Genomic DNA, 9,106 nt, shown 5'->3' on the forward strand with positions numbered 1-9,106 from the left:
AACTCACACTGGGGAGAAACCCTATGTATGTAAGCAATGTGGGAAAGCTTTCAGTAAGCATGATAATTGCAAAATTCATGAAAGAACTCACACTGGGGAGAAACCCTATGTATGTAAGCAGTGTGGGAAAGCTTTCAGCAGGCACACTTACTGTCAAATACATGAAAGAACTCACACTGGGGAGAAACCCTATATATGTCAGCAATGTGGGAAAGCTTTCAGCACATACAGTGATTGTCAAAGACATGAAAGAATTCACACTGGGGAAAAACCCTATGTATGTAAGCAATGTGGAAAAGCTTTCAGTGCACATGGTGCTTGTCAAAGACATGAGAGAACTCACACTGGGGAGAGACCCTATGAATGTAAGCAATGTGGGAAAGCTTTTAGCACAGCTGGTGATTATAAAAGACATGAAAGAACTCACACTTGGCATTAATTCTATGTGTGAAAGCAGTATTTGAAAGCTTTCAGCATTCCAGTTGTTTGACAAAGACATAGGGAGCTCACATTGGGGAGAAGCCATATGAATGTAAGTGATGTAGGAATTACACACACATTTTATCAAATACATGAAAGAAGTCTCACTGGGAAGAAACATGCATATAAGCCAATTTTGAAAATGTTCTGAAAAATTCTCATATGGTGGAGACCTGTAGGAATAATTAATAAAAAGCTTGATGTCAGTGTTTCTCCACAAAATTTCCAGAGAATACAATCCCAGATAGAAATATCCTAAAGTGTATGCATTATGTATCTTACAGTAAATCACTTAAATATCTGGATTATGTATTTGTAGTGTTCAATATAAAAATATTAAGTTGACATAATTAGATATTAGGTATTTTTATGTGTCTTTGAGCTTAATATATGGTGTCTTTTAATTAAGCATGGTGAAACAGTTTTTGCTTTCAAGTAGAGTTAATGTTTGTGTAGCTTTTGTTTTGTCTTTACAATTGGGAGGTACAGGTCACTAAAAACCATAATTTTGTTAATTGACTTTCAATAATTGTTAGGATTTTACCACTACCTTCGTTTTAAATTTTTGGTATGTATATTTCTGTGTAACAAGAGATGGTTTTGAATTTGATGCCATATTTTATATTAAGATATACATTTTAAGAGACTTGTGAGCATGTTTTTGACAAAGTTGATTTGTTTTCCACAACTTGATTAGCATGGTATATTTTTCATGTCATAAGACACCTGATTATATCCTAATATTGTATATTATATTATGTACATAATTTTACCTATTTTTTCTTTCATATTAGGGCCAATATTATAATTTAAATGAAACTTTGTTTTCTTACCATCAAAACTGACCTTTTCTTGTTTATATTCCAATGACTTTTAAATTGGTGGTAATTTTTTTACCATGTGTACCAAAAATAACACAAACTACTGTGAGTTTCCAATTGCCATAGACAAGCAGAACCATAACTTGTCTCCAAAAGGATATCATGAATTATAGTAATCTCCAAAATTATAAGTGATGGCATTATTTATCAGTAACAACATTTTTAAAGGAATTTTTGTCAACAGTGAAGTTGTTTTGGGGAGAATAATTGCTCTGGAATGTAATGAGGCAAATGCCTTTTTTCCTGATGCTGTGATGCCATTCTGTCTTCGCTAATCACATCTTTTGAGACAGGGTCTCACTGTGTAGTTCAGGCAGGCCTTGAGCTCACTGTTTGGTCCAGGCTGTCCTCAAACTCATGGCAATCTTCCTGTCTCAGCCTCCCAAGTGCTGGGATTACAGGCATACACCACAGTATCTCACCATCATTATTGCTTTTACTTGGTAAGCTGAAATAATGGAATGAAGGAAAACCTAACTCATGAGAGGTATCAATCAGTTTTTTAAAAAGTGGAATTTACTAAATTAATTCATATTTTGTCAACTTTAGAAATAAATTTATACAGTACCACTTTTCATTATTCATAAGGAGTACAGTCTAATGTTTGAGATATATGACAAATGCCTTCAAACACAGACTGACCCAAGGTGTGTGCATGAATCCCAGTTGGTTTCCTTTTACCTGTATTTTTAAGTACCTTTTTAACATTGAAATATTTTGTAAAATGTTTTATACAGTGTTCTTGAATGCAAAACTGCTTAATTTCTGATGGGATTATAAACTCACAGTATCATGAAAACATATGTGGGCAATTCATTTTGAAATACCCATAATGCAGTGAACATTATAGCTTGCTCTAATCTTAATGGTGCTTAGACACATAAATTACTCACCAATTATGTAATATTATATCTAAACTATGTGATATAATTCATGGAATATAATATACTGCAGAGTACAGTATCAATTTTTACACCCTACAATTTGTGACTAACTTCCCTACAGCAAATTTCTGCTTCTTATCATCACGAGGGAAGTATGTAGTGGGTATTGTTATTCTAGCTTGTGATGGAATATTGAAACTACAAGTTGTTTTATCCTGAGCATATTTACTTTTCCATTACTTTACCATGAAAAAAATCTTGCTGGGCTTGGTGATGTGTTTGTAATCCCAGCAACTCAAGAGGCAGAGGTGAGAGGAAAACAAAATTGAGGCCAGCCTATTCAGCTTAGTGAGATTTTGTCTCAAAGTATATGTTGAAGTTCTGCAGATGTAGTGTAGTGATTTAGGACTCTCAGTTTACTCCCCAGTATCAAAATTATTTTAATGCTAACCACTATGCATGAGTGTTTGTCCTCTTCTCACTTAATGTGTAAAGGTATAAGCCAAATGCAATGGTGCATTCCTTTAGTCCCAGCATCATAAGAGGCTGACACCGGATGATCACAGTTTTAAAGCTGGAGTTTGGGGGCAATTTAGGTATATTCCTTAGCAAACTGAAACAGTTCTCTTTATGTCTGCAATTTGGGTGTAAGTAAAGAAAGAAGTTTAGGTTAAAATCATAAACCTAGGATGAGATAAATTATCAATATTGCCAGTCATGGTTCTGTTGCTCAGAAAATAATGTTTTCATGGTAATATTTGTACAGTAGCCATATAAAACAATGAAGCATAAATAAAACAGGCTTTCTTTGGTGTGAATATAAAGAGAGATATAAAAAAATTAGTTTTCTTACTGTTGTTCTTAAGAGTTTTTGGTAAAAAATAAGGTGAGGTGATGCAGAGGACCACCTAGGTGACTCCTTAAAGAGGAGCAGTTGTCTCCGTTTTGGCTGAGCCTGACCCTATTTCCATGTGTTGATATATACAGAGCTGGCTAGGATTTTTCCTTATCCCTTCAATTGGCTTTAAGCAATGCATATCAGTCTAGCCAAGGTGCTGATGGTAATCTCTGGAGATGGCAGGGGTGTTTCCCCAGTGCCCCACCCCCACCCCGCTGCTCCCTCGAGTGAGCCGGAATGAATAAAATCTGGGTTCGGTCCTTGGGTAGAGGTGTGGGTTCCAGACAGCCATCATTGTGATCAGACTCAGGACCCCGTCGACTCCGCACCATTTTGGATATATTATTGGGTCTTTATTTACACCATGGGTTGCACTGGAGGTGGTAGATTGGAATTAACTCATTGCAAGTCCAGTAACTTTCCCACGGGAATACAAATATAAACATCCTGGGCCGCAGTTAGCATTGGGAAGGGCTCCCTATAGGATAACACAACGAACAAAAGCTTTTATAAAATGCAAAACTGCATGGACATGGAAGCCAAGAACAGAGTAAAGCAATAACTTACAGAATGGGCAAATGTTTTCTATCTACTATGCAGAGTACTAATACCTGGAAAAAAACAGGCAAGCAAAATGAATATATACTTCTTAGAAGATGTACATTCCCCAATAAACATCTAAAAAAAAAGTTCAGGGTTTTTGTTTTTGTTTTTGTTTTTGTTTTTTTTTTTTTTTGCCCAATAGAGAAATGAAAATTGAAGCAGTATCTTTATTCCAGAAAGCACAGAGAGCACATACACATATCACAAAGAGCTAAAAAACAAAAAAATTCCTGAGGCTTCAGGGGAAAAGGAACATACAATATCATGGGTGGGAATGTAACCTAATTCAACAATTAGGGAAGTCAGTGTAGAAAATATTTAAAAAATTAAAAATAGTAATTCCATTCAATGTAGTGCCTCCTCTGGTGGGTATCCTCCCCAAAGAGCTAAAGATACCATGATATATGCATATGCCTATTTACCACAACAATGCTCACTTTTACTGTGGGGCAGCAGAAGTGAGCCCTGTTATGTTAGCCACCAGACACCAAGGGTAAACAAGTACTCTTAAGTGTACTCCATTTAATAAATTGTATGTGGTGTTTTATGAAACAGGATCTTTGTTAGATTATTTTTCCTAACTAGGGGTCAATACAAGCATGATTAGCATGTAAATATATCAGGGGCAGCTATAATGTTCATCAGATTTGATGTATTAAATGCATATTCAATGTATTTTATTTCAACTTTGTCAAATTGACCAAATATTTCTACTTTGTACCTGAAGAAACATCTGTAACTGCTTCAACTTTATTGATGTACATGACACCAACCCCACTGTATTCTCTCCAAGGCTCAATGCTGGTAGTCAGTGTACTACAGTGGAACATATGTATATGCCTGTATCTATGAGTTTCTACTTTTCTCATGTTATGAAGGGCTTTGTGATGGTTGCTGCCCACTCAGATCAGTGGCCCACATATCAATTATTTTCTCTAGAACATACACAGAAGCGTGCTTTACCAAGCTTTATGGCCATCTCCCTCAAGTCATGCTGATAACAAGATTAACAAACCAAAAGCAAAACAATCTTAATAAAATGTTTATTAGTGCTCACTTAGGCAGAACATATAATAAAATTTTTATTAATATGTGTTTGCAGTGTATAATATTTACATTTGTTGTCAGAACATGGCACATGTATGCAGCACATCTGAACTCTTACTTCCCCTTCCTCCCTTCTCCTTCCATCCATTTCTTCATCCTGTTTTCATCTGTAAAACATCTAATTTTCCAATTACAGATCTTTTCATAAAAGTTACACAGAATACCACCAATAGGAAAGTCAATCATCTGTAAGTAGCAGCATCCTGAATATGTAGCTCTATAACGACTTCAGAGTTCTGTCTATGTTTCTAAAAAAAATCCACATGATTTTTACGATTCCAAGAAACAGAATCCCAAATGGCAGTTATGGGGCCACATTGTGATCCCAGCAATGGATAGCCACAGGGTGCTGCACAGTGATCACAAGCATATAAGTTCAATGCATGAAAACGGAAGCATCGGATTCACCTACCTAAAAACCAGATGCCGGCCTGCCTGGGTTTGGGGTCACAATCTTTGCCCCTGTATGTACAGTAGGTGGTGTGTGGAACCACAACATAACCATAGTCCATCTTTATCTACATGTTAATTCCGCCAGTTTAGCAGGATCTAATAATATTGAAAATTCCAGAAATAAAAATTGGCAAGGTTCAAATCATGTGTCATTCTCAGTAGCATGATTAAATCTCATCTCAGTATGGTTCATCATTTATCTCAATTTATTTCAACACATAGCTCTTGTGTGATGTCATATCTTGACAAGAGGGGTGAGTAAAATAACAGGGCCAAAGTTCAGAGAAAGACAGCCCAGTAACATGGCACCAATTACAAGTTTTATTATAACCATTTCAGTATTAAGTACTATGGTGAATCTCTACATGTGCATAATTTATCAATTAAATTTTTTCATAGGTATATATATATATAAATGCTGTGTGTGTGTGTGTGTGTGTGTGTGTGTATAATTTATCATCCACTGTTGGAAGCATACACTAGTGACATGGAATCATATCGCCCTCAGATTAGGGGGCACTACTCTATTCTTTTATTATAATAGATACACAACTTCTACCTGTCTGGCTTGTCACAACAGAAAAAAGAGAAGTCTGGAAGAGACACATGACTAACTTTCCAAATGACAAATAGTATGTACCTCTCCCAAGAACAAACACTCTTCCATTCCCATCTCTAAAAGATCGTTGAAAAGTTTCTATCTTTGCCCCAGGAAAATACCCTAAGTTCACATGGGTTGTGATTGAACCTCAGAATTAATAAAACTGGAAGAGGAATAAATCTTTCAAAGAAGAAGGCAGTTTTAGAATGTTTAGTGTGTACTCTAGAAAAGACTGGGTGGGTCAGTGGTAATGGAGGTGAGGTAGAGAGTTTCAAATGGCAAAGAGAATACAAACATCTCTGCAGACAGCAGGTAAATCATATCTTCACACTACCTGAGACTTTGAGAGGATTACTGAGGCTGAGAGAACAAAAACAGTTCATGTTTAATAAGTTGTTTCCCAAGCCAGTTTGATTATACATAAATATTTGATATGCATTACTTATATGTATTTGTGTTCTCACAGGTATTTGCCCATTTTTAAATCCACATAAAGTGACTTAGAATTTTCCTTTTTGCTTTGTAAGTTAACAAAGTATAAATCAAAGACTCACAAGGTCATGTTCAAAGATTTGGATTCAGCCAGGCGTGGTGACATGTGCCTGTAACTTCAGTACTCAGGAGGGTGAGACAGGATCATCATGAATTCAAGGCCAGCCTGAACTACATAGTGAGACCCCTGTCTCAAAAAACAAACAAAAAAGTTTTTGATTCAGCATTCTAATCTTACTTAGTTTATAATTGTTGTGCTGCAGATGGTGAATATGACGGATGCATTTTCTTTGGTGTTTCCTGGGCAGCAGTCTTCCCGATAGGTGGCCGCCTTCTGGAGATAACACCAACAGAAAGAGTATGAACAGTGAAAAACGGGACAGTGGTGGAAGCCCTGAGGCTCATATGCAGAAGCCATGCAGAAGGCAGAAACCACAGCCATTTCATGCTTATTTCCTGTCTGAGTTTGTGGCCCTATTTTCTTTTGGATATTATACACACAGTTTTGATTTTGGCATGCACCAAGTTGCTAGAATCCATTTATAATTGGATACATAAAAATCTATGAAGATCGGGCTCAGATAAATTCCTTCACATAGTTTCTGGGGGAAAGTGGTGATGGATTTTACACTTTGCATGAGAACCTTAAGGTGACTCCAGGTAAGTGCACTCCTCTAGCAAATATTAAGGTACAGGAGGTTGCATTTTCACACTGGGAAGAGGGAACAGCAGGCAATAGTCAGCTCCCAGAGTTAATATATTCAGCTGTTGCTACCTCATCACCAGGATCTTAGTCACTATGGTACACTGTTTCAGAGGTCAGTCCTGCCCTCTGCATTGGAAAGATGTTTAGCTGCCTGAATGTGGAGTTTTCCTGGGATGGATAGTGAAGCAGGTGGCTTTTCTTTACTCTTGATTGCTTTGTAGAATATAGCTGTTGAATAACTGCAGTACATGTGTGTTTTTAATAGCTATATTCCCTTGTTTTCATGCTTCCATTCTTTTTTAGTGAAATGAGTCAAACCCAGGAAGGATGATGCACTCCTATAATCTCAGCACCCTGGAAAGCCGAAACTAAAGGAAAGTTTACAAGTTTGAACCCATCCTGGGAAACTTAACGAATTAACAAAACCTTGTCTTGAAATTAAAAAAAAAAAAAACCGTGGCTGGGGATGTGACTCAGTACAAATGCCCTGGACCAATCCTCAATCTAAAGAAGTAAAAAAAAAAAAAAAAAAGCCTGGTTGATGGATAAAGTATGAGAAAGACTTGGCAATGAATCCAACTGCCTCATCCCACACTGCTCATGGGTGATGTCCCACACTCTGTCCTCTGATATGGGACCTGACCTGCTCAAAGCAACCTTCCCTCTCTGAGGTCAGCTGTCTCCACAGAACATAGTCTAGAATAACCTGAGTATACTTATTGCCCTATTTCCAGGAGAAAGAAGCAGGCAAGTCCCAGTAAATAATTAGAGAGCAAGTGCCTGGTCTGGAAAGCCAGAAGCCAGTTCAGCTTAAAAGCAATAATCCCTAGGTGGATCATTTCAGCATCCTGGTAGTAACCCAGGGCAGGGAATGGTCTTGGATTGTATCTGTCACTTTGATAATTACAGCCAGATATGAGATCTTCTCTCCTGTCCTTGGGATTTCAGAGGGTGTGCCTTTGATCATCAGCTATTGAGATATGCAGGTGGGCGGTATGAGCTGTGCTGACAAGAGCAGGAGAGAGGTATCAGTATGACCTCTAATGTGCAGCTTTCCTTTTTCAAAAAAAAAAATTTCTTTGCCTTTTTGAGACAGGATTTTGTTGTTCAGTTCTGGTTGACCTTGAAACCACTTTGTAGCCCAGGCTGGCCTTGAAATTACAGCAATCTTCCTGCATCAGCCTCCCAAGTGCTGACATTACAAATCTGTACCACCATGCCCAGTGTTCTTTTATTTTGTTTCCATATTTTAGACCCTATGGAAAAAAGGGTGCAAGATTCTCAGACTCCCTTGCTATGTGACTTTTTTGGGCTGCAGCATTTGTGTAGTTACAGAAACACCCTAGAAAACAGAAATGTAAGTGTGGGACTGGATTTGCTGAGATGGATACACATGAACTAGTTTGGATCTGCTGAACCACGGGTCTCCCCATGAAACCTTCAAGGCCTATGACCTATCCTTTCTATTACTACTCCCTCAGTCCCCTGAAGGTGGACCAGAGGTCTTCCTCTCAGGTCAGTCTGTAAATTGGGGGTGGGCTGGGTTTTTCTTTTTAGCTCTTTATATGTTCTAGATAGAAGTCCTTTGAGGGACAGTTGGCTAAAATTTTTTCCCAATTTTTGGGTTTTCTTTTTACTGTTGGTGATTTCTCTAGATGTGCAAAACCTTTTCAGTTAGATGAGATACCAGTTGTTAATTCTTTGAAGTATTTCCAGTGCAATTTGGTTTTTGTTCATGAACTCTTTGCCTACCCATGTCTTCAAGATTTTTATTTACTTTCTCTTCCAGTAGATTTAGTGTTTCTGTTTTAATATTTAAATCTTTGATCCATTTTGATTTGAGTTTGATTCATGGTGATAGATATGGGTCTAGATTCAGTCTTTGACATGTGGTGAGCCAGTTTTTCCAGCACCATTTATGAGGCTATCTCTCTTCCAGTGAACTTGTTTGGCCCCTTTGTCAAAAATAAGTTGGCTGAGTGTGTTTGTGGTTGTGGCTGT

The 9,106-nt window shown here is 37.5% G+C and overlaps 1 pseudogene; it reads left to right on the plus strand.

Annotated features, from left to right (window-relative positions):
• The window catches only part of LOC102004542, an 88,058-nt pseudogene that overhangs the window by 37,094 nt on the left and 41,858 nt on the right, over nt 1-9,106 (plus strand).

Source organism: Chinchilla lanigera, unplaced genomic scaffold (genome assembly GCF_000276665.1).
Source record: "Chinchilla lanigera isolate Chin_1 unplaced genomic scaffold, ChiLan1.0 scaffold00206, whole genome shotgun sequence".
Classification (NCBI taxonomy): domain Eukaryota; kingdom Metazoa; phylum Chordata; class Mammalia; order Rodentia; family Chinchillidae; genus Chinchilla; species Chinchilla lanigera.